The 25,075-nt window shown below is 41.3% G+C and overlaps 1 non-coding gene across 1 annotated transcript; it reads right to left on the bottom strand.

Annotated features, from left to right (window-relative positions):
* Nucleotides 1–2,317: 2,317 nt before the first annotated feature.
* LOC130971573 (small nucleolar RNA R71) lies at nucleotides 2,318–2,425 on the bottom strand. The gene has a single exon (XR_009082785.1). It is a non-coding gene; the product is annotated as a small nucleolar RNA R71 (small nucleolar RNA).
* Nucleotides 2,426–25,075: the final 22,650 nt, after the last annotated feature.

The following is a 25,075-nucleotide window of genomic DNA, read 5'->3' as shown; positions in this document are numbered from 1 at the left end:
TTGAATCTGCCTGACTGAGATTTACAAGATGACCATAGCTTGCTTCATACCAACAATCTCCGTGGGATCGATCCTTACTCGCGTAAGGTTTATTACTTGGACGACCCAGTGCACTTGCTGGTTAGTTGTGCGAAGTTGTGATAAAGAGTTGAGATTGCAATTGAGCGTACCATGTTGATGGCGCCATTGATGATCACAATTTCGTGCACCAAATTTTTGGCGCCGTTAACGGGGATTGTTTGAGTTTGGACAACTGACGGTTCATCTTGTTGCTTAGCTTAGGTATTTTTCTTCAGAGTTCTTAAGAATGAATTCTAGTGTTTCAAGGTGATGTTCTTATCATCACCAAAGCTGATTGATTCCCATCAATTTAGCTCTTGAATGTAATGTCCTGCTGAAGCTTGGCTAGCCATGTCTAATTTCTTTAGACTAAAGCTTTAGACTAACATTGCATGATTCCTGGAATTCTCATTAAGAATTTTGATATCCCTATTTTCTTTTCCATATAATTTTCGAAAAAAAAATCCAAAAAAATTAAAAAATCATAAAAATAAAAAATATTTTATGTTTCTTGTTTAAGTTTAGTGTCTCATTTTAAGTTTGGTGTCAATTGCATGCATTTTTCGAATTCATTCATGTGTCTTTGTTGATCTTCAAGTTGTTCTTGATGATTTCCTTACTCTGATCTTTAAATTCTCTTGTCTTGAGTGTTTTGTTATTTCTCATATGAATTCTCAATTTGTTAGTGTCAGTAGTATACAAACTTCTAAGTTTGGTGTCTTGCATGCATTGTTTATTTGATCATAGTTTCATTTTGATTATTCCTCATTATTAAAAATCCAAAAAAATTTATTTGTGTCTTTTCAAGTCAATAATACAGAGAATTGAAGATTCAGAATATACAGCAGAGGAATTACACAGAAAAAGCTGGGCGTTCAAAATGCCCAGTGAGGAAGGAAAACTGGCGTTTAAACACCAGCCAGGGTACCTGGCTGGGCGTTTAACGCCCAAAAGGGTAGCATTTTGGGCGTTAAATGCCAGAATGTATACCATTCTGGGCGTTTAATGCCAGGATGGCACAAGAGGGAAGATTTTGTTTTTAATTCAAATTTTTTTCAAGTTTTCATAATTTTTAAAAATCAAATCTTTTTCAAATCATATCTTTTCAATCATATATTTTCAAAATCAATTTCTTTCCATTTTCAAAAATACTTGCTAACAATTAATGATTTGATTCAACATTTCAAGTATGTAGCCTTTTCTGTTGAGAAAGGTTTAATGTCTGAATCATATCTTTTAAATTTCTTGTTAGCCAAATCATTAATTTTCAAAATCAAATCTTTTTCAATTGTTTTTCAACCATCTCTTTTCAATTATATCTTTTTTAAAACCATAACTTTTAAATCATATCTTTTTAATTACATCTTTTTCAAAATAGTTTTCAATCATATCTTTTTAATTTCTAATTTCAAAATCTTTTTCAAAAATCACTTGATTTCTTTTCCACTCTTAGTTTTCAAAAATCAATTAGTATTTTTTTCAAAATGTTTTTAAAATCTTTTTAATTTATTTTCGAAAACTTCTTCCCCTCTTCTCACATCCTTCTATTTATGGACTAACACTCCTCCTCAATGCACAATTCGAATTCTGTCTTTCTAGATAAGTTCGAATTCTTCTACCTCTTCCTTCTATTCTTCTTTTCCTCTGACACCTCAAGGGATCTCTATACTGTGACATAGAGGATTCCATATTTTCTTGTTCTCTTCTCTTTTATATGAGCAGGAGCAAAGACAAAAGCATTCTTGTTGAGGCTGACCCTGAATCTGAAAGGACCTTGAAGCGAAAACTAAGAGAAGCTAAAGCACAACTCTCTGTAGAGGACCTAACAGAAATCTTCAAAGAAGAAGAACCCATGGCAGCCGAAAACAACAATAATGCCAACAATGCAAGGAAGGTGCTAGGTGACTTTACTGCACCTACTCCCAACTTCTATGGGAGAAGCATCTCTATCCCTGCCATTGGAGCAAACAACTTTGAGCTTAAGCCTCAATTAGTTTCTCTAATGCAACAGAACTGCAAGTTCCATGGACTTCCATTGGAAGATCCTCATCAGTTTTTAGCTGAATTCTTGCAAATCTGTGACACTGTTAAGACCAATGGGGTTGACCCTGAGGTCTACAGACTTATGCTATTCCCTTTTGCTGTAAGAGACAAAGCTAGGATATGGTTGGACTCACAACCTAAAGAAAGCCTGAACTCTTGGGAAAAGCTAGTCAATGCCTTCTTGGCAAAGTTCTTTCCACCTCAAAAATTGAGTAAGCTTAGAGTGGAAGTCCAAACCTTCAGACAGAAGGAAGGTGAATCCCTCTATGAAGCTTGGGAAAGATACAAACAATTGATCAGAAAGTGTCCTTCTGACATGCTTTCTGAATGGAGCATCATAGGTATCTTCTATGATGGTCTGTCTGAACTGTCAAAGATGTCATTGGACAGCTCTGCTGGAGGATTTCTTCATCTGAAGAAGACGCCTGCAGAAGCTCAAGAACTCATTGAAATGGTTGCAAATAACCAATTCATGTACACTTCTGAAAGGAATCCTATGAACAATAGGACGAATCAGAAGAAAGGAGTTCTTGAGATTGATACTCTGAATGCCATACTGGCTCAGAACAAAATATTGACTCAGCAAGTCAATTTGATTTCTCAAAGTCTGTCTGGAATGCAAGCTGCACCAGGCAGTACTAAGGACGCTTCATCTGAAGAAGAAGCTTATAATCCTGAGAATCCTTCAATGGAAGAGGTGAATTACATGGGAGAACCCTATGGAAACACCTATAATCCTTTTATGGAGAAATCATCCAAATCTCTCATGGAAGGATCAACAGAGACCTCAACAAGGTTTCAACAACAATAATGGTGGAAGAAACAGGTTTAGCAATGGCAAGCCTTTTCCATCATCTTCTCAGCAACAGACAGAGAATTCTAAGCAGAGCCACTCTGACTTAGTAACCATGGTCTCTGATCTAATCAAAACCACTCAAAGTTTCATGACTGAAACAAGGTCCTCCATTAGGAATCTGGAGGCACAAGTGGGACAGCTGAGCAAGAAAATTACTGAACTCCCTCCTAGTACTCTTCCAAGCAATACAGAAGAGAATCCAAAAGGAGAGTGCAAGGTCATCAACATGGCCGAATTTGGAGAGGAGGAAGAGGCAGCGATCGCCACTAAGGAGGACCTCAATGGACGTCCACCGGCCTCCAATGAGTTCCCTAATGAGAAACCATGGGAATCTGAGGCTCACACTGAGACCATAGAGATTTCATTGGATTTACTTCTGCCATTCATGAGCTCTGATGAGTATTCTTCCTATGAAGAGGATGAATATGTCACTGAAGAGTAAGTTGCTAAATACCTTGGAGCAATCATGAAGCTAAATGACAAGTTATTTGGTAATGAGACATGGGAGGATGAACCCCCTTTGCTCACCAAAGAACTGGATGACTTGACTAGGCAGAGATTACCTCAAAAGAGACAGGACCCTGAGAAGTTCTCAATACCTTGTACCAAAGGCACTATAACCTTTGAGAAGGCTCTGTGTGGCCTAGGGTCAAGTATAAACCTCATGCCTCTCTCTATAATGGAGAAGCTAGGGATCTTTGAGGTGCAAGCTGCTAGAATCTCACTAGAGATGGCAGACAATTCAAGAAAACAAGCTTATGGACTTGTAGAGGATGTTCTGGTAAAGGTTGAAGACCATTACATCCCTGCTGATTTCATAGTCCTAGAGACTGGGAAGTGCATGGATGAATCCATCATCCTTGGCAGACCCTTCCTAGCCACAGCAAAGGCTGTGATTGATGTTGACAGAGGAGAATTGATCATTCAAGTGAATGAAGAATCCTTTGTGTTTAAGACTCAAGGATATCCCTCTGTAACCATGGAGAGGAAGCATGAAGAGCTTCTCTCAAAACAGAGTCAAACAGAGCCCCCACAGTCAAACTCTAAGTTTGGTGTTGGGAGGCCACAACCAACTTCTAAGTTTGGTGTTGAACCCTCACATTCAAACTCTAAGTTTGGTGTTGGGAGATTCCAATATTGCTCTGAGTATCTGTGAGGCTCCATGAGAGCCCACTGTCAAGCTACTGACATTAAAGAAGCGCTTGTTAGGAGGCAACCCAATGTTATATTTATCTATTTTCCTTTGTTATTTTGTGTTTTCTGTAGGTTGATGATCATGGGAAGTCATAAAATCAATTGAAAAAGCAAAAACAGAAAGAAAAACAGCACACCCTGGAGGAAAACCTTGCTGGCATTTAAACGCCAGTAAAGGCAGCAAATGGGCGTTTAACGCCCAGTCTGGCACCATTCTGGGCGTTTAACGCCAGAAAGGGGCACCAGACTTGCGTTTAACGCCAGGAATGGGCATCAAGCTGGCGTTAAATGCCAGAAATGGGCACCAGCCCGGCGTTTAATGCCAGGATTGGCTGAAAGAGCAATTTTGCTCGCCACTTGGTGCAGGGATGAATTATCCTTGACACCTCAGGATCTGTGGACCCCACAAGATCCCCACCTACCCCACCACTCTCTCTCTCTTCTTCACCCATTCACTAATCACCTCAACACCTCTTCCCCAAAACCCCTCACCTATCAAATCCTACCATTCTCTTTACCACTCACATCCATCCTTCATAAAACCTCACCTACCTTACCATTCAAATTCAAACCACTTTCCCTCCCAAACCCACCCATACATGACCGAACCCTACCCCTCTTTCCACCCCTATATAAACCCATCTTCACCCCTTCATTTCCACACAACCTAAACACTACTTCTTCCCCCTTAGCCGAAACACAAAGCCCACTCCATCTCCTCTTCTTTCTTCTTTTGCTCGAGGACGAGCAAACCTTCTAAGTTTGGTGTGGTAAAAGCATTGCTTTTTGTTTTTCCATAACCATTTATGGCATCTAAGGCCGGAGAAACCTCCAGAAAGAGGAAAGGGAAGGCAAAAGCTTCCACCTCCGAGTCATGGGAGATGGAGAGATTCATCTCAAGGGTGCATCAAGACCACTTCTATGAAGTTGTGGCCATGAAGAAGGTGATCCCCGAGGTTCCTTTCAAACTCAAAAAGAGTGAATATCCGGAGATCCGACATGAGATCCAAAGAAGAGGTTGGGAAGTTCTTACCAACCCCATTCAACAAGTCAGAATCTTAATGATTCAAGAGTTCTATGCCAATGCATGGATCACCAAGAACCATGATCAAAGTGTGAACCCGGACCCAAAGAATTGGCTTACAATGGTTCAGGGGAAATGCTTAGATTTTAGTCCGGAAAATGTAAGGTTGGCATTCAACTTGTCCATGATGCAAGGAGATGAACACCCTTACACTAGAAGGGTCAACTTTGATCAAAGATTGGACCAAGTCTTCATAGACATTTGTGAAGAGGGCGCTTAATGGAAGAGAGATTCAAGAGGGAAGCCGGTTCAACTGAGAAGGCATGACCTCAAGCCCGTGGCTAGGGGATGGCTGGAGTTTATCCAACGCTCAATCATTCCCACTAGCAACCGGTCCGAAGTTACTATAGACCGGGCTATCATGATTCATAGCATCATGATTGGAGAAGAAGTAGAAGTTCATGAGGTTATAGCCCAAGAACTTTATAAGGTGGCGGACAAGTCCTCTACCTTGGCAAGGTTAGCCTTTCCTCATCTCATTTGTCACTTCTGTCATTCAGTTGGAATTGACATAGAGGGAGACATCCTCATTGATGAGGACAAGCCCATCACTAAGAAAAGGATGGAGCAAACAAGAGATCTCACTCATCATGAAATCCCTGAGATACCTCAAGGGATGCACTTTCCTCCACAAAACTATTGGGAGTAAATCAACACCTCCCTAGGAGAATTGAGTTCCAACATGGGACAACTAAGGGTGGAGCACCAAGAACATTCCATCCTCCTCTATGAAATTAGAGAAGATCAAAGAATCATGAGAGAGGAGCAACAAAGGCAAGGAAGAGACATTGAGGAGCTCAAGCACTCCATAAGATCTTCAAGAGGAAGAACAAGCCGCCATCACTAAGGTGGACCCGTTCTTTAATCTCCTTGTTCTTTATTTTTCTGTTTTTTCGAAAAATCATGCTTATGTTTATCTATGTTTGTGTCTTATGATCATTAGTGTCTTAGTGTCTATGCCTTAAAGTTATGAATGTCCTATGAATCCATCACCTTTCTTAAATGAAAAATGTTCTTAATTGAAAAAGAGAAGAATTGCATGAATTTTGAATTTTATAACAGATTGATTATTTTGATGTGGTGGCAATACTTTTGATTTCTGAATGTATGCTTGCACAGTGCATATGTCTTTTGAATTTGTTGTTCATGAATGTTGTCTCTTGAAAGAATGATGAAAAAAGGAGACATGTTACTGAGGATCTGAAAAATCATAAAAATGATTCTTGAAGCAAGAAAAAGCAGTGAATACAAAAAAAATGAAAAAAAAGGAAAAAGAAAAAGAAAAAAATAAAGTCGTGATCCAAGGCAAAAAGAGTGTGCTTAAGAACCCTGGACACCTCTAATTGGGGACTCTAGCAAAGCTGAGTCACAATCTGAAAAGGTTCTCCCAGTTATGTGTCTGTGGCATGTATGTATCCGGTGGTAATACTGGAAGACAGAGTGCTTTGAGCCATGGCCAAGACTCATAAAGTAGCTGTGTTCAAGAATCATCATACTTAGCTAGGAGAATCAATAACACTATCTGGATTCTGAGTTCCTATAGAAGCCAATCATTCTGAATTTCAAAGGATAGAGTGAGATGCCAAAACTGTTCAGAGGCAAAAAGTTAAAAGCCCCGCTCATCTAATTAATACTGATCTTCATAGATATTTTTGGAATTCATTGCATATTCTCTTCTTTTTATCTTATTTGATTTTCAGTTGCTTGGGGACAAGCAACAATTTAAGTTTGGTGTTGTGATGAGCGGATAATTTATACGCTTTTTGGCATTATTTTTAGTATGTTTTTAGTATGTTTTAGTTAGTTTTTATTATATTTTTATTAGTTTTTATCTAAAATTCACTTTTCTGGACTTTACTATGAGTTTGTGTGTTTTTCTATGATTTCAGGTATTTTCTGGCTGAAATTGAGGGACCTGAGCAAAAATCTGATTCAGAGGCTGAAAAGGACTGCAGATGCTATTGGATTCTGACCTTCCTGCACTCGAAGTATATTTTCTGGAGCTACAGAAGCCCAATTGGCGCGCTCTTAATTGCGTTGGAAAATAGACATCCTGGGCTTTCCAGCAATGTATAATAGTCCATACTTTGCCCGAGAGTTGATGGCCTAAACAGGCGTTACAAGTTAGCTCAAGAATTCTGGCGTTTAATGCCGGAACTGGCACAAGAATGGGAGTTAAACGCCCAAACTGGCACCAAAGCTGGCGTTTAACTCCAAAAAAAGTCTCTACACATAGAAGCTTCAATGCTCAGCCCAAGCACACACCAAGTGGGCCCGGAAGTGGATTTTATGTCATTTACTCATCTTTGTAAACCATAAGCTACTAGTTCTCTACATATAGGACCTTTTACTATTGTATTCTCATCTTGGTAGCTATCTTGGAGAGTTTTATGCTATCTTAGATCACGTTTTGGGGGCTGGCCTCTCGGCCATGCCTAGACCTTGTTCTTATGTATTTTCAACGGTGGAGTTTCTACACACCATAGATTAAGGTGTAGAGCTCTGCTGTACCTCGAGTATCAATGCAATTACTATTGTTCTTCTATTCAATTCGGCTTATTCTTGTTCTAAGATATCACTTGTTCTTCAACTTGATGAATGTGATGATCCGTGACACTCATCATCATTCTCACCTATGAACGTGTGCCTGACAACCACCTCCGTTCTACCTTAGATTGAGTGGATATCTCTTGGATTCCTTAATCAGAATCTTTGTGGTATAAGCTAGAATTGATGGCGACATTCAAGAGAATCCGGAAGGTCTAAACCTTGTCTGTGGTATTCTGAGTAGGATTCAAGGATTGAATGACTGTGATGAGCTTCAAACTCGCGATTGTGGGGCGTTAGTGACAGGCGCAAAAGAATCACTGGATTCTATTCCGACATGATCGAGAACCGGCAGCTGAATAGTCGTGCTGTGACAGAGCGCATTGAACATTTTCACTGAGAGGACGGGACTGTAGCCACTGACAACGGTGATGCCCAACATACAGCTTGCCATGGAAAGGAGTAAGAAGGATTGGATGAAGACAGCAGGAAAGCAGAGAGACGGAAGGGACAAAGCATCTCCATACGCTTATCTGAAATTCTCACCAATGAATTACATAAGTATCTCTATCTTTATTTTATGCTTTATTCATAAATCATCCATAACCATTTGAATCTGCCTGACTGAGATTTACAAGATGACCATAGCTTGCTTCATACCAACAATCTCCGTGGGATCGACCCTTACTCGCGTAAGGTTTATTACTTGGACGACCCAGTGCACTTGCTGGTTAGTTGTGCGAAGTTGTGATAAAGAGTTGAGATTGCAATTGAGCGTACCATGTTGATGGCGCCATTGATGATCACAATTTGGTGCACCAGTCGCCAGGGACAATCTTACCATCCTCACAACATTGTCCAAACTGAAGAGAGATAGGTCGACCTCGGGAGCCAGAACTCGAACCTACTCCTTCAGGTTCTCATAGGCAGCATCCACGCTGCCGACAAGGTGGCTTTGGAGCACAGAGTAATCATCTCGGGAAGACTCTAACTCCTCCCTCATACACATTACCTCCCGATAAGAGGAAACGTAGCTATCTTTATGCCTTAATGCAGTGTCCTCAGCCAACCTTACAGAAGCCGCCAAAGCAACGAAGCTCACCTTCTCGTTCTTCAGCTCTTTCTCCAGTTTTGCCACCTTCACTTCAAGCTCCTCCTTCAAACCCTTCATACGATCGAACTCATATTTCGCCTCCTCCATAAAGGCTTTAGTGGCGTGGAGATGAAGGTTTTGAGCAGTCCGGTACATGGCAGCCCCCATATGTGCCATTTTAACACTACTCCAAGTTATAAACTCCAAATAGCAAAGGAGTGATACATCATCCATAGGGAGAATACCGTAAGGACCGATCTGCTGATCTACATACTTGACCGCATCAAAATCAGGGGCATCAAGATTGAAAGGCTCAATAGCTTTTTGCTTTTTGTTGGGAGGAGCACCAGAAATAGCAACAGAGGCTTGGGGAGGATCAATCAAACGAACCCAAGGAGTCGGGATAATCTTCCTCGCCCCAGGTGAGCTCGAAATGGCTGGCTTCGACTAAGCCTGTGATGATCCCTCCCCAGCCGCCTTGGCCGAGGCATTTTAGGCTGCGGTAGCTCTCTTCGCCCTTTTGAAAGCCTTCATAGATTCATTGTTCTTAATCATCTCTGCAAACAAAACACAATAGTAAGGCACCAAGTTACAAATCGGAGCTTGCAAAAAATATAGGAGCAGACGACAGAGGAAAAACAAAAAGCATAACTACCCAACTCAGCTTGGAGGAGAGAGGGATTGGTTAAAATCTCTTTGTGTCGAGATGGGGAGGCTGACCCCAGTTTTCTTCCAGAACATTCTCAAAAGCTTGCTCAGCCTCATCCAACATTTCCCATGTATATCTAGATACTCGCACATCCTTTTGCCATTCCAAGGGGAAGGCGGGCTCGTCATTTTCACCCAGAAAAAAGGGCCGAGCTCCTTCAACAGCTCGGATCTTAAAAAAGTAATTTTTAAAATCATGGAAAGATTCATCAAACATAGAAAAGACCTTCTTCCCCTGGGCAGCTCGAAAAGAAACCCAAGCAGCCTTCTTCTTAACTACCCCAGGCTTCGTCAAAACAAAGAGGTAGGAAAAGAGAGATTGTGAAGCAGGAATACCAAATCCATGACACAACAATTGAAAAAATTTTATGAAACCCCAGGAATTGGGGTGAAGTTGGGAAGGAGCAACATTACATAACCATAACAGGCTGGTCTCAAAATCAGAGAAAGGAAGAGTAATACTCATTTGACCAAAAAAGAAGTCGTAGGCATAGAAAAAAGGGGGCTCCCTAGCAATCCGAGTAGAGAAACAGACTCTCTCCTCAAAATTCAGAGGTACAAGTTCATAGTTTTTCTCATCACTCCCACTACCACAGATCCTATGAAATTGCCTAAGTTGCTGACAGAACTCAAAATCAACCAAAGAAACACATAATAGAACCATAGAATCCACCCAATCAGCCATGCCCTCAAGGACTTGGGAAGACGTCTCAACAATATTTTTGCAAGAAGACATGAGGCCAACTAAATCCTACAAACAAGAAAAAAGAAGATCGGATTACTAAACAGCATCTACGGACGAAAGACAAAATAGCTCGGCCAAACATAAATCAGCGCAGTACAAATAAACGAAAGAAAACCCCGGGACCACCACCAAAGTCCCAGGGGCATCCTTTAGAGGCAGGCACAGAACAAGGATTCAGGAAAAACGACAAGCTCACATCTTGATACATCCTAAAAAGGAAAACGATAAATCCCTCTTTAATCCTGCACCTAAGGCGGCACTCTGAGAAGAAGGCGACGAACCGCAAAGAACAAAATAAAGAAATCATCGAAGACGCACCCCCTTTTCTCATTTTCTTCAGAAAAACTTAGTCCCCCCCCCCCAAAAAGAAAAGAAATCAACGAAGGAGAGCTATCGACAAAGCAAAAATCAAGGGAAAATCTTTCAGAAGACAAATGCAGTTCATAAAACTCAGGCGTAAAGAATTTAAGCAGAAAGCACCAGTAAAACATGCAAAGGCAAAAGGCCAGAAAAAATACGTCACAGTAACGAACAAAACACAAAGGCCACAAACAAAGATTCAAAGCTCTCTAAACATGCATCCAGTTAAGAAGTAAAGCTTTGGTAAGGAACAGTAAAAGAAAAACCAACCTGAACAAAGGAAGAAACTTCGAAGGAGATTGAAGATAGAAAAGACAGAATCACCTTTTCAAAATATCCAGAAATCGCCAAACGACGCCGCAACTCAAAAAGCGCAAATACAGGCAAAAACAGAAAGTGAGAGAGCGAAGGGGGAAGTTACAAAGTAAAACGGGGAAGAGAAACCATTTTTTGTGTGTAAAGTTCAAAAATAAAAGAGCCCAAAAGAAACGGAGCATTAAAAACCAATTAATAAGGGAATTAAACCCTTGCACATTCCCAAGAATAGAGCGCTAATACAAAGGCACGCGCCTTTTTGAAGAAAACGTTCCGCATTCAAAAAGGAACTCTACAAAGATAAAGTCGACGAAATGCTCGAGTTCGGCTTCACTCAAGAGGGATCGAAGTCCTAAAACTAAGGACTCAACCTCAAAAAAGAAGATCGAGCTCAAGCAGGGTCACTGTTCATACCCTGGGTCAAGCTGATCGACCCGGGATGTTTCGCAGACAAAGCAACCGACCTCTTCTGGACAGGACAACCCGATCTCTCCTCAAAGAACTCGGTTAAGTTGCCAAGAAGAGCCCAGCTAAGGGCCCAAATAGAGGAACACGACCCAAAATCCAAAGGCAGCCCAAGACTATAGAGATAAGGGCGGTTCCCTTGAAGACGAGGCCCCCAGTCAAAAGATAAGATAAAGATAAAGATAACTAACTTATCTTATCTAGAAAGGTCACTCTACATCATTATAAATACACTGGAGCACCCAGGTATAACTCATACTCTGATTCTACTCAATACATGCTTAATACCCTTGCTAACTTAAGCATCAAAGTCCCTTGCAGGTACACCCCACCTTCCGGGGACGAAGGATCAGCACCACCACTAATTCCAACAAGTCAGACACGGCGGCTCCAGTCACCATCATCAAATCGGACACAACAGCTCCAACCAGTACGGAAGATCTCGTCCGAGATCAACCTATAGTTTCAGGTAACTCCCGGAACACCACCTAGAAGAAAGATGGATGACAACATTGAATTGGAGTTAGGAGCGAAACCGCCTATCTCAAAACCATACAGGATGGCGGCCATTTCTATGGTTAAAGGAGATATTGTGCATACCATCAAGGAAGGGTTGCATCACGATACATTAGCCAAGAAGTTGGTGGAGTTGGCTAGGGAAGGTAAGACCAAAAGATTTTGGCTAGAAAATGACCTTCTCTACACAAAAGGGAGAAGACTATACGTTCCTAAATGGAAAAACTTGAGAAGGAAGTTGGTAAGAGAATGCCACGACACCAAGGTCAGCAAAGGACCTTAGCACTCATTGAATCTTCTTATTATTGGCCTCAAATGAGAGATGAAGTGGAGAGCTATGTGAAGACTTGTCTTGTGTACCAACAAAACAAGATTGAAAATAAGACACCAAGTGGGTTGTTGGAACCTCTACCTCCATCAGAGCGACCGTGGGAAAGTATCTCTCTAGATTTCATCTCTGCCTTACCGAAGTCCGAGGGGTTTGGATCTATTCTCATGGAAGTGGATCGATTTTTGAAGTATGCTACCTTTATACCCGCCCCTACTGACTGCACTGCAGAGGAGGCAACACGACTATTCTTCAAGAATGTGGTGAAATATTGGGGATTGCCTAAGAGCATCATTAGTGATCGAGATCCACGCTTCACAGGACGACTATGGACAGAGTTGTTCAAACTCCTTGGGTCAGAGCTTCACTTTTCAACAACCTTCCATCCTCAAACCGATGGACATACCGAGAGAGTGAATGCCTTACTCGAGTGTTACTTGAGGCATTTCGTAAGCGCTAATCAGAAGGATTAGACAAAACTCCTCGACATTGCTCAGTTCTCATACAATCTGCAAAGGAATGAGTCTACAGGGAAGAGCCCATTCGAGATTGTGACTGGACAATAGCCACTTACACCTCACTCTCTTTCTTCCTCCGACTCAGGGAAAAGCCCTGGAGCTTATCATATTATTAAGTCATGGGAAGAACAAGCAGATGTTACTCGTTCTTACCTCGACAAAGCTGCAAAGAGGATGACGAAATGGGTAGATAAGAAGAGGAGGCATGCAAGCTATCAAGTGGGAGATAAGGTAATGATTAAACTTCTTCCACAATAATTCAAAGCCTTTCGCAAGGTTCATAAGGGTTTAATCCGCAAATACGAAGGGCCATTTGAGATCATTGGACATGTTGGGGAGGTTGCTTACAAAGTACAACTCCCTCCCTCTATGAAGATCCACCTGGTCTTCCATGTGAGTATGCTTAAACTATATCAAGGAGACCAAGACGAACCGAGTATAAGTGACTCGAGTCGTGCTCCACCCGTGGTGATTAAATCCTTTGATAAAGAAATCGAAGAGATCTTAGCTAATCACGTCGTGCAATGAAGAAGGGTGCCACCAAGTATTCAATACTTGATCAAGTGGAAAGGACTTCCAATAATCGAAGCTAGCTGGAAAGCTCGTGAAGATCTGTGGCAATTCCAAGAACACCTACAGCGCTATCATGAACAGAATGCGATAAGGACGTCTGTGCATTAGGTGGGGGAGAATGTCACAGTAAATTGTAGAAGGTTAGATGTAACAGCGTTTGTATAATTTTTTGGAGTGTTTGAGAATGCTCTAGATGGTTCCAGAACATTCTAGAATGCCCTAGAAGGTCCTGGAATACTCTAGAAGGTTCTAGAATACTTTGGAAGGTCATAGAGTATTCTAGAAGAGTGTGGATGTTTATAGGAGTATAAAGAGTAGTATGGAAGAATCTAGAAGTATTTAGAAAGTTATGGTATGATGGATATTTGTAAAGAAGGATCTAGATGATTAATCTAGGCCGTTGGTTAGATTTAATCCTAACCATCCATTGAGGAGGTGGATGGCTATAAATAGGAGGAGAGAATTAGTGTGAGTTATGTGTGAATCATTTGTAACAAACACTTGAGCAATAAAGTGTTCTTTCCACCAAGCTTCCTTTCTCTTGTGTTCTCTTGTATTCTTAGCTTTCTTGCTAAGTATTGAGGGTTAGGCTGACTTGGTCTTAACTCAAGAGGTTGAGTAAGTTCGAGTGCCGGCACGGTAGCGTTGGAGTGTGTCCAAGGCCGTGACAATTTGGCATCAGAGCAAGGTTCGAGACGGAGCATAAGTGGTTTGTGGGTATGGCTTCTAGTATCACCATGGAGCATGTTGAGTCTCAGAGGAAGGGATGCTATTCCTTCTCAATGGGGAGGCAAGAAGGTCCGTTCTTCAAGTGAGCTTAGAGGTAAGGACGCTAACTTCTTAGAAGAAAGAGTTTCTATGTTGGAAAATGTTCTATCATCTATGGATGAGCGCCTCCAAAGGATAGAACATGACAAGGAGACCCTCGAGGCTCACATGTTGGGATAACTAGATGCTTTCAAAGAAAGCATGCTCCAAATCGAAGAGAAGCTTGAGAATTCCTTGAAGCCATTTGAGAAAGTTTGAGTTTGGTTCGAGAAGGCAAAATCTCGACCAACCATTATAAGGGAGACGGCAAAGATTGATCTCCCAAAGCCAAAGGAGTTCAAGGGTGTGAGGGACGCTCGAGAGGTGGAGAACTTCCTATGGCAAATGGAGAGATACTTTGAAGGCCAAGGGGTGGTCGAAGAAGCAATAAAGGTACGCACTACAGCTCTCTACCTTTCTGATAATGCTACTTTGTAGTGGAGGAAAAAGTGCGTAGATATGGAAAAGGGTACTTGCAACATAGCCACATGGAAAGATTTCAAAAGAGAGTTGAAAAAACAGTTCTTCCCTGAGAATGTGGTTTATGAAGCGAGAAAGAAGTTGAGGGAGTTGAAGCACAGAGTACGATTAGCGATTACGTAAAGGAGTTCACTACTCTCACGCTTCAAATCCCCAACTTAGCATCAGAGGATGCATTGTTCTTCTTCATTGATGGACTCCAACCTTGGGCAAAGCAAGAACTACAAAGGGTGTTGATGAGGCCATCGTGGTGGCCAAATCACTCACTGAGTATCATAGGGGAGACTCTAAACCCAAGTCTTCCTCCAAGCCTAGTTCTACTAAAGGTGGGAGAGATAAGGGGAAGAGTTTCTCAACTAAAAAGAATGGAAAATACTCTTCAAAGAAAGAGTATGAAGAAAAAAAGAAGGCTTTCGTGCCTAAAGAAGGATGCTTCGTGTGCAAGGGACCACACCAAATGAAGGATTGTCCCAAGTTAGGGACGTTGGCATCTATCACCGAGGAACGAGAAGCTCAAACTTAAGTAACTGAGTGTGTTGGATCTATCCAACACATAAATGCTGTGTAGGAAAAAGAGGCAAGCACTACAGAAAAGAAAGGCTTGATGTATGTCAAAGCCTTTATCAATGAAAAACCCGTCATGGCTATGATTGACACTGGTGCTACACAGAACTTCATCACACCTGATGAAGAAAAGAGGCTTGGGTTGAAGATCACCGAAAAGAATGGCTGGTTCAAACCCGTGAATACCAAGGGTGAACCCCTTAAGAGAGTAGCAAAAAGGGTTAAGATGACTCTTGGTTCTTGGAAGGGCCTTGTGGATTTCTCAGTAGCACCCATGGACGATTTTAAAATAGTCATCGGGCTCGATTTGCAAAGAAAGGCAAATATAATACCTATGCCATACTACGACGTAGTATGCGTCATGGAGAAAGGGTCTCCATGCATGGTCCCTACAATCTCAAAGGCTGGAGGAATTCTGATGCTCTCGACCATGCAACTCAAGAAAGTTTTCAAGAAGGAGGAGATGATGGCTTTGGCTTTACTACAAGAGGAGTGGTGCACGAAATCACAATCACACTTTTGCAATTCCACACAACTAACCTGCAAATGGACTGGGTCGTCCAAGCAATACCTTACGTGAGTAAGGGTCGATCCCACAGAGATTGTCGGCTTGAAGCAAGCTATGGTTATCTTGTAACTCTTAGTCAGGATATCAGTAATTCTCAGATTTAGTTGTAAAAAGTAAAGGAACATGAAATAAGTACTTGTTTTGCAGTAATGGAGAACAGGTTGAGGTTTTGGAGATGCTACATCTTCTGAATCTCTACTTTCCTACTGTCTTCTTCTTTATGCACGCAAGGTTCCTTCCATGGCAAGCTGTATGTAGGGTTTCACCGTTGTCAATGGCTACCTCCCATCCTCTCAGTGAAAATGTTCAACGCGCTCTGTCACAGCACGGCTATTCAGCTGTTGGTTCTCGATCATGTCGGAATAGAATCCAGTGATTTTTTTGCGTCTGTCACTAACGCCCCACAATCACGAGTTTGAAGCTCATCACAGTCATTCAATCCTTGAATCCTACTCAGAATACCACAGACAAGGTTTAGACCTTCCAGATTCTCTTGAATACCGCCATCAATTCTAGCTTATACCACGAAGATTCTGGCTAAAGAATCCAAGAGATATTCACTCAATCTAAAGTAGAACGGAAGTGGTTGTCAGGCACACATTCATAGGTGAGAATGATGATGAGTGTCACGGATCATCACATTCATCAAGTTGAGGAGCAAGTGATATCTTAGAATGGAAACAAGTGTGTTTGAATGAAAAATAGTAGTAATTATATTAATCCATCAAGACACAGCAGAGCTCCTCACCTCCAACCATGGGATTTAGAGACTCATGCCGTAGAAGGTACAATATGAAAGATGTAAAGTGTCATGAGGTAAAGATACAATGTCAAAAGATCCTATTTATAGTGAACTAGTAACCTAGGATATACAGAAATGGGTAAATGACGTAAAAATCCACTTTCGGGGTCCACTTGGTGTGTGCTTGGGCTGAGCATTGAAGCTTTCATGTGTAGAGACTTTTTCTGGAGTTAAACGCCAGCTTTTGTGCCAGTTTGGGCGTTTAACTCCAACTTTTGTGCCAGTTCCGGCGTTAAACGCCGGGAATTCTGAAGCTGATTTGCAACGCCAGTTTGGGCCATCAAATCTCAGGCAAAGTATAGACTATTATACATTGCTGGAAAGCCCAGGATGTCTACTTTCCAACGCAATTGAGAACGCGCCAATTGGGCATCTGTAGCTCCAGAAAATCTACTTCGAGTGTGCTTGGGCTGAGCATTGAAGCTTTCATGTGTAGAGACTTTTTCTGGAGTTAAACGCCAGCTTTTGTGCCAGTTTGGGCGTTTAACTCCAACTTTTGTGCCAGTTCTGGCGTTAAACGCCGGGAATTCTGAAGCTGATTTGCAACGCCAGTTTGGGCCATCAAATCTCAGGAAAAGTATAGACTATTATACATTGCTGGAAAGCCCAGGATGTCTACTTTCCAACGCAATTGAGAACGCGCCAATTGGGCTTCTGTAGCTCCATAAAATCTACTTCAAGTGTAGGGAGGTCAGAATCCAACAGCATCTGCAGTCCTTTTCAGCCTCTGAATCAGATTTTTGCTCAGGTCCCTCAATTTCAGCCAGAAAATACCTGAAATCACAGAAAAACACACAAACTCATAGTAAAGTCTAGAAAAGTGAATTTTAACTAAAAACTAATAAAAATATAATAAAAACTAACTAGAACATACTAAAAATATACTAAAAACAATGCCAAAAAGCGTATAAATTATCCGCTCATCACAACACCAAACTTAAATTGTTGCTTGTCCCCAAGCAACTGAAAATCAAATAGGATAAAAAGAAGAGAACATACTATAGACTCCAAAATATCAATGAAACTTAGCTCCAATTAGATGAGCGGGACTAGTAACTTTTTGCCTCTGAACAATTTTGGCATCTCACTTTATCCTTTGCAGTTTAGAATGATTGGCATCTATAGGAACTTAGAATTCAGATAGTGTTATTGATTCTTCTGGTTAAGTATGATGATTCTTGAACACAGCTATTTTATGAGTCTTGGCTGTGGCCCAAAGCACTCTGTCTTCCAGTATTACCACCGGATACATACATGCCACAAACACATAACTGGGTAAACCTTTTCAGATTGTGACTCAGCTTTGCTAGAGTCCCCAATTAGAGGTGTCCAGGGTTCTTAAGCACGCTCTTTTTGCCTTGGATCACTTTTTATTTTTACCCTTGCCTTTTTGTTTAAAGGGCTATTGGCTTTTTCTGCTTGCTCTCTCTCTCTTTCTCTCTTTTTTTCTCTTTCTTCTTTTTTTTTTCAGTGCTTTTTCTTGCTTCAAGAATCAATTTGATGATTTTTCAGATCCTCAATAACATTTCTCCTTTTCCATCATTCTTTCAAGAGCCAACAATTTTAACATTCTTAAAACAACAAATTCAAAAGACATATGCACTGTTCAAGCATTCATTCAGAAAACAAAAAGTATTGTCACCACATCAAACTAATTCAACTAGTTTCAAAGATGAATTCGAAATCCTGTACTTCTTGTTCTTTTGTGATTAAAAACATTTTTTATCTGAGAAAGGTGATGGATTCATAGGAAATTTATAACTTTAAGGCATAGACACTAAGACACTAATGATCATGTAATAAAGACACAAACATAGATAAACATAAAGCATAAAAATTTGAAAAACAAAAAATAAAGAACAAAAAAATTAAAGAACGGGTCCACCTTAGTGATGGCGGCTTGTTCTTCCTCTTGAAGATTATATGGAGTGCTTTTGAGCTCGTCTAGGTCTCTTCCTTGTCTTTGTTGCTCTTCCCTCATAGCTTTTTGATCTTTTCTAATCTCATGGTGGATGATGGAATGCTCTTGGTGCTCCATCCTTAGTTGTCCCATGTTAGAGCTTAATTTTCCTAGGGAGGTATTGATTTGCTCCCAATAGTTTTATGGAGGGAAGTGCATCCCTTGAAGCATCTCAGGGATTTCATGATGAGGAATTTGCTCAAGCTCTTGTTTGCTCCATCCTTTTCTTAGTGATGATCTTTTGAGATAAATCTCTCCATCTCCCAGACTCAGAGGTGGAAGCTTTTGCCTTCCCTTTCCTCTTTATAGAGGTTTCTCTGGCCTTAAGTGTCATACATGGTTATGGAAAAACAAAAAGCAACGCTTTTACCACACCAAACTTAGAAGGTTTGCTCGTCCTCGAGCAAAAGAAGAGAAGAGGGAGTAGAAGAAGAAGAAAATAGATGAGATGGAGAGGTGTGTAGAGAAGAGAAGAAGAGGTGAGGTAGGTGGGATCCTGTGGAGTCCACAGATCATGAGGTGTCAAGGATTTCTCATCCCTGCACCATGTGGCGTGCAAAACGCCCCTTGCTGCCAATCTTGGCGTTAAACGTCGGGCTGCTGCCCCTTTCTGGCGTTTAACGCCAGCTTCTTGCCCATTCCTGGCGTTAAACGCCAGTCTGGTGCCCCTTTCTGGCGTTAAACGCCCAGAATGGTGCCAGACTGGGCGTTAAATGCCCATTTGCTGCCCTTACTGGCGTTTAAACGCCAGCAGGTTTTCCTCCAGGGTGTGCTGTTTCTCTTTCTGTTTTTCATTTTGTTTTTGCTTTTTCAATTGTTTTTGTGACTTCACATGATCATCAACCTACAGAAAACATGAAATAACAATGAAAAATAAATAGATAAAATTGGGTTGCCTCCCAACAAGCGCTTCTTTAATGTCAGTAGCTTGACAGTGGGCTCTCATTGAGCCTCACAGACACTCAGAGCATGATTGGGGCCTTTCAACACCAAACTTAGAGTTTGGTTGTGGCCTCTCAACACCAAACTTGGAGTTTGGTTGTGGCCTCCCAACACCAAACTTAGAGTTTGAATGTGGGGGTTTTGTTTGACTCTGCATTGAGAGAAGCTTCTCATGCTTCCTCTCCATGGTGGTAGAAGGAGAACCTTGAGTCTTATAGTTTGCAATGTCTGCAATCCACGGAGCTTCCTGAATAACAAACAATTGCTCATCCGAAAAGGTCTCAGAGATCTCAGTGGAGGGGAGGGACTCCCCAGCTACTGGTTCTATCCGGGACAAGTGATCAGCTACATGGTTCTCTGTCCCTTTTCTGTCTCTTATTTCTATATCAAACTCTTGCAGAAGCAACACCCATCTTATGAGCCTGGGTTTTGAATCCTGCTTTGTGAGTAAGTATTTAAGAGCAACATGGTCAGTGTATACAATCACTTTTGACCCTACTAAATAGGATCTAAACTTGTCAATGGTATAAACCACTGCAAGTAACTCTTTTTCTGTGGTTATGTAATTCTTCTGTGCGTCATTTAGAACATGGCTAGCATAATAAATGACGTGCAGAAGCTTGTTGTGCCTCCGTCCCAACACTGCACCAATGGCATGGTCACTGGCATCACACATTAGTTCGAATGGTAATGTCCAGTCTGGTGCAGAGATGACTGGTGCTGTGACCAGCTTGGCTTTCAGGGTCTCAAACGCCTGTAGACACTCTGTGTCAAACACAAATGGTGTGTCAGCAGCTAGCAGGTTGCTTAGAGGTTTTGTAATTTTTGAAAAATCCTTTATAAACCTTCTGTAGAATCCTGCATGCCCCAGAAAGCTTCTGATTGCCTTAACATTGGCAGGTGGTGGTAATTTTCCAATTATCTCTACCTTTGCTTGATCCACCTCTATTCCCTTGCTTAAAATTTTGTGCCCAAGGACAATTTCTTCAGTCACCATAAAGTGACATTTCTCCCAATTTAAGACCGGGTTAGTCTCTTGGCACCTTTTTAGGACAAGTGCTAGATGATCAAGACAGGAGCTGAACGAGTCTCCAAATATTGAGAAGTCATCCATGAAGACTTTCAGGAACTTCTCTACTATATCAGAGAAGATGGATAGCATGAACCTCTGAAAAGTTGCAGGTGCATTGCATAGACCAAAAGGCATTCTTCTGTAAGCAAATACGCCAGAAAGACAGGTGAATGCTGTTTTCTCTTGATCTTGAGGGTCCACTGCAATTTGATTATAGCCTGAATAGCCATCCAAAAAGCAATAATATTCATGACCTGCTAGTCTCTCTAGCATCTGGTCTATGAATAGTAAAGGAAAATGATCCTTCCTGGTGGCTGTATTGAGCCTTCTGTAGTCAATACACATACGCCACCCTGTAACTGTTCTTGTAGGAACCAGTTCATTCTTTTCATTATGAACCACTGTCATGCCTCCCTTCTTGAGGACAACGTGGACAGGGCTCACCCAGGGGCTATCAGAAATAGGATAAATAATCCCAGCCTCTAGTAACTTAGTGACCTCTTTCTGCACTACCTCCTTCATGGCTGGATTTAGCCGCCTCTGTGGTTGAACCACTGGCTTAGCATCTTCCTCTAATAGGATCTTGTGCATGCATCTTGCTGGGCTAATGCCCTTAAGATCACCTATGGACCACCCAAGAGCTGTCTTGTGTGTCCTTAGCACTTCAATTAGTGCTTTCTCTTCCTGTGGATTTAAGGCAGAGCTTATGATCACTGGAAAAGTGTCACCTTCTCCCAAAAATGCATACTTCAGGGATGGTGGTAGTGGTTTGAGCTCAGGTTTGGGAGGCTTATCCTCTTCCTAAGGAATTTTCAGAGGTTCTTTTATTTCCTCTGGTTCCTCCTGATCAGGTTGAACATCTTTAAAGATGTCCTCTAGCTCTGATTCGAGACTCTCAATCATATTGATCTCTTCCACCAAAGAGTCAATAATATCAGCACTCATGCAGTCATTTGATGTGTCTGGATACTGCATAGCTTTGACAACATTCAACTTAAACTCATCCTCATTGACTCTCAGGGTCAATTCCCCTTTCTGGACATCAATGAGGGTTCGTCCAGTTGCTAGGAAAGGTCTTCCTAGAATGAGAGTTGCACTCTTGTGCTCCTTCATTTCCAGCACTACAAAGTCAGTGGGAAAGGCAAATGGCCCAACCTTGACAATCATGTCCTCAATTACGCCTGATGGATATTTAATGGAGCCATCAGCAAGTTGGAGGCATATTCGGGTTGGTTTGACTTCTTCAGCCAAGCCAAGTTTTCTGATAGTGGATGCAGGTATTAGGTTGATACTTGCCCCAAGATCACATAGAGCTTTCTTGGTACAAGTACCCTCTAATGTGCATGGTATCATAAAGCTTCCAGGATCTTTAAGCTTCTCTGGTAAGCTCTTTAAAATGACTGCACTACATTCTTCAGTGAGAAAAACTTTTTTAGTTTCTCTCCAATCCTTCTTATGACTTAAGATCTCTTTCATGAACTTAGCATAAGAGGGTATTTGCTCAAGTGCCTCTACAAACGGAATCTTTATTTCAAGAGTCCTGAGATAGTCTACAAAGCGGGCAAATTGTTTGTCTTGTTCCGCTTGGCGGAGTTTCTGAGGATAAGGCATCTTGGCTTTATACTCTTCAACCTTAGTTACTGCAGGTTTATTTCCTACAGAAGTGGTTGGAGAAGCCTACTTAAGGGGGTTGTTATCAGCACTTGCAAGTGTCTGACCCCTTTGTGGCGTTTGAACGCCAGACTTGGCTACCCATTGGGCGTTTAACGCCACTTTCTTACCCTTTTCTGGCGTTTGAATGCCAGAATCATTCCTCTCTGGGCTCTTACTGTCCTCAGAGGGATTTTAGGTAGTGGTTTGGTTATCCTCTGTCAGTTGTTCCTTTCTTGGCTTTTTGCCACTTTGAGCTGAATTATTCAATGTCTTCCCACTCCTTAGTTGAACTACTTGACACTCTTCTATTATCTATTTAGATAGCTGCTGTTTTGTCTGATTCAACTGTGATTCTATATTCTTGTTAGCAATTTTGGTTTCTTGGAGCATGGTGTACGAATTTGTAATCCGCACAACTAACCAGCAAGTGCACTGGGTCGTCAAAGTAATACCTTACGTGAGTAAGGGTCGATCCCACGGAGATTATTGTTGTTAAAACGAACTATATTTGTTTTATTAATCTTAGTCAGGATATTAATTAAAATTATCAGTTGGAATTATTAGATTGGAAAAATAAAAGAGAATAACAGCATTACTTGTTGTGCAGTAATGAGAAATATGTTGGAGTTTTGGAGATGCTTTGTCCTTTGACTTCAACTCTTCCTTGAAATCCTTCAACACACGCAAGGCTCCTTCCATGGCAAGCTCTATGTAGGGTGTCACCGTTGTCAATGGCTACTTCCCATCCTCTCAGTGAAAACGTTCCTATGCTCTGTCACAGCACGGCTAATCATCTGTCGGTTCTCAATCAGGTTGGAATAGAATCCATTGATTCTTTTGCGTCTGTCACTAACGCCCAGCCCTCAGAAGTTTGAAGCACGTCACAGTCATTCAATCCTGGAATCCTACTCGGAATACCACAGACAAGGTTTAGACTTTCCGGATTCTCATGAATGCCGCCATCAATCCGGCTTATACCACGAAGATTCTGATTAAGGAATCTAAGAGATATTCATTCAATCTGATGTAGAACGGAGGTGGTTGTCAGGCACACGTTCATGGATTGAGGAAGGTGATGAGTGTCACGGATCATCACCTTCTTCACAATTAAGCGCGAATAAACATCTTAGATAAGAACAAGCGTGTTTGAATGAAAAACAAAGAAATTGTATTAAATCATCGAGACGCTGCAGAGCTCCTCACCCCCAACAATGGAGTTTAGAGACTCATGCCGTCAAAAAGTATGTAATTCAGATCTGAAAATGTCATGAGGTACAAGAATAGTCTCTAAAAGTTGTTTAAATAGTAAACTAGTAGCCTAGGTTTACAGAAAATAAGTAAACTAAGATAATTGGTGCAGAAATCCACTTCTGGGGCCCACTTGGTGTGTGCTGGGGCTGAGACTAAAGCTATCCACGAGTAGAGGCCTTTCTTGGCGTTAAACTCCAGGTTATGACGTGTTTTGGGCGTTCAACTCCGGATCATGACGTTTTTCTGGCATTTAACTCCAGACAGCAGCATGAACTTGGCGTTCAACGCCAAGTTACGTCGTCTATCTTCGCGCAAAGTATAGACTATTATATATTGCTGGAAAGCCCTGGATGTCTACTTTCCAACGCCGTTGAGAGCGCGCCAATTGGACTCCTGTAGCTCCAGAAAATCCATTTCGAGTGCAGGGAGGTCAGGATCCAACAGCATCAGCAGTCCTTTTTCAGCCTAAGTCAGATTTTTGCTCAGCTTCCTCAATTTCAGCCAGAAAATACCTGAAATCACAGAAAAATACACACACTCATAGTAAAGTCCAGAAATATGATTTTTGCCTAAAAACTAATAATATTTAACTAAAAACTAACTAAAACATGCTAAAATCTACATGAAATTACCCCCAAAAAGCGTATAAAATATCCGCTCATCAGAGCATCTCTTTAAATTCTGCTAACTGTTTTGTCATCAGGAGTAATTGATGATTAAGCTCAACAATCTGTTCTTGAGGATTAGGATCAGTAGTTACTGCCATGGCTTCTTCTTTTGTAGAGGACTCACTGCTTGAGTATAGATGTTGATTTCTAGCAACAGTATCTATGAGCTCTTGAGCCTCTTCAATCGTCTTCCTCATATGTATAGATCCACCAGCTGAGTGGTCTAGAGACATCTGAGCTTTTTCTATAAGCCCATAGTAGAAGATGTCTAACTGTACCCACTTTGAAAACATTTCAGAGGGGCATTTTCTTAGCATACCTTTGTACCTCTCCCAGGCATTATAAAGGGATTCATTATCCTCTTGTTTAAAGCCTTGGATGTCCAGCCTTAGCTGTGTCATCCTTTTGGAGGGTAAAATTGATTCAGGAATTTGTCTGATAACTGTCTCTATGTTTTTATGCTTGCTGTGGGTTGGTTATTCAACCACCTCTTAGCTTGATCTTTTACAGCAAATAGAAACAGTAATAATCTGTAGACATCCTGATCCACCTCTTTATCACGTACTGTGTCAGCAATTTGTAAGAACTGTGCCAGAAACTCAGTAGGTTCTTCCTGTGGAAGACTGGAATACTGGCAATTTTGCTGCACCATGATAACGAGTTGAGAATTTAGCTCAAAGTTGCTTGCTTTAATGGAAGGTATACAGATGCTACTCCTATATGCAGCTGTAATGGGGTTAGCATATGACCCCAGAGTCCTTCTAGACTACTCAATTCCACTTAGGTCCATGATGGAGAAAGGGAGATGATGCGGATATTATTTTATTTTTATTATTTTTTTATTTTAATTAAATGTGACCAAAAATAATAAAATAGAATAAAAGGAAAATAAAATAAAATTTC

The sequence above is a fragment of the Arachis stenosperma genome, chromosome 3 (genome assembly GCF_014773155.1).
Source record: "Arachis stenosperma cultivar V10309 chromosome 3, arast.V10309.gnm1.PFL2, whole genome shotgun sequence".
Taxonomy (NCBI): domain Eukaryota; kingdom Viridiplantae; phylum Streptophyta; class Magnoliopsida; order Fabales; family Fabaceae; genus Arachis; species Arachis stenosperma.
This window is presented reverse-complemented; position numbering and strand designations above follow the sequence as displayed.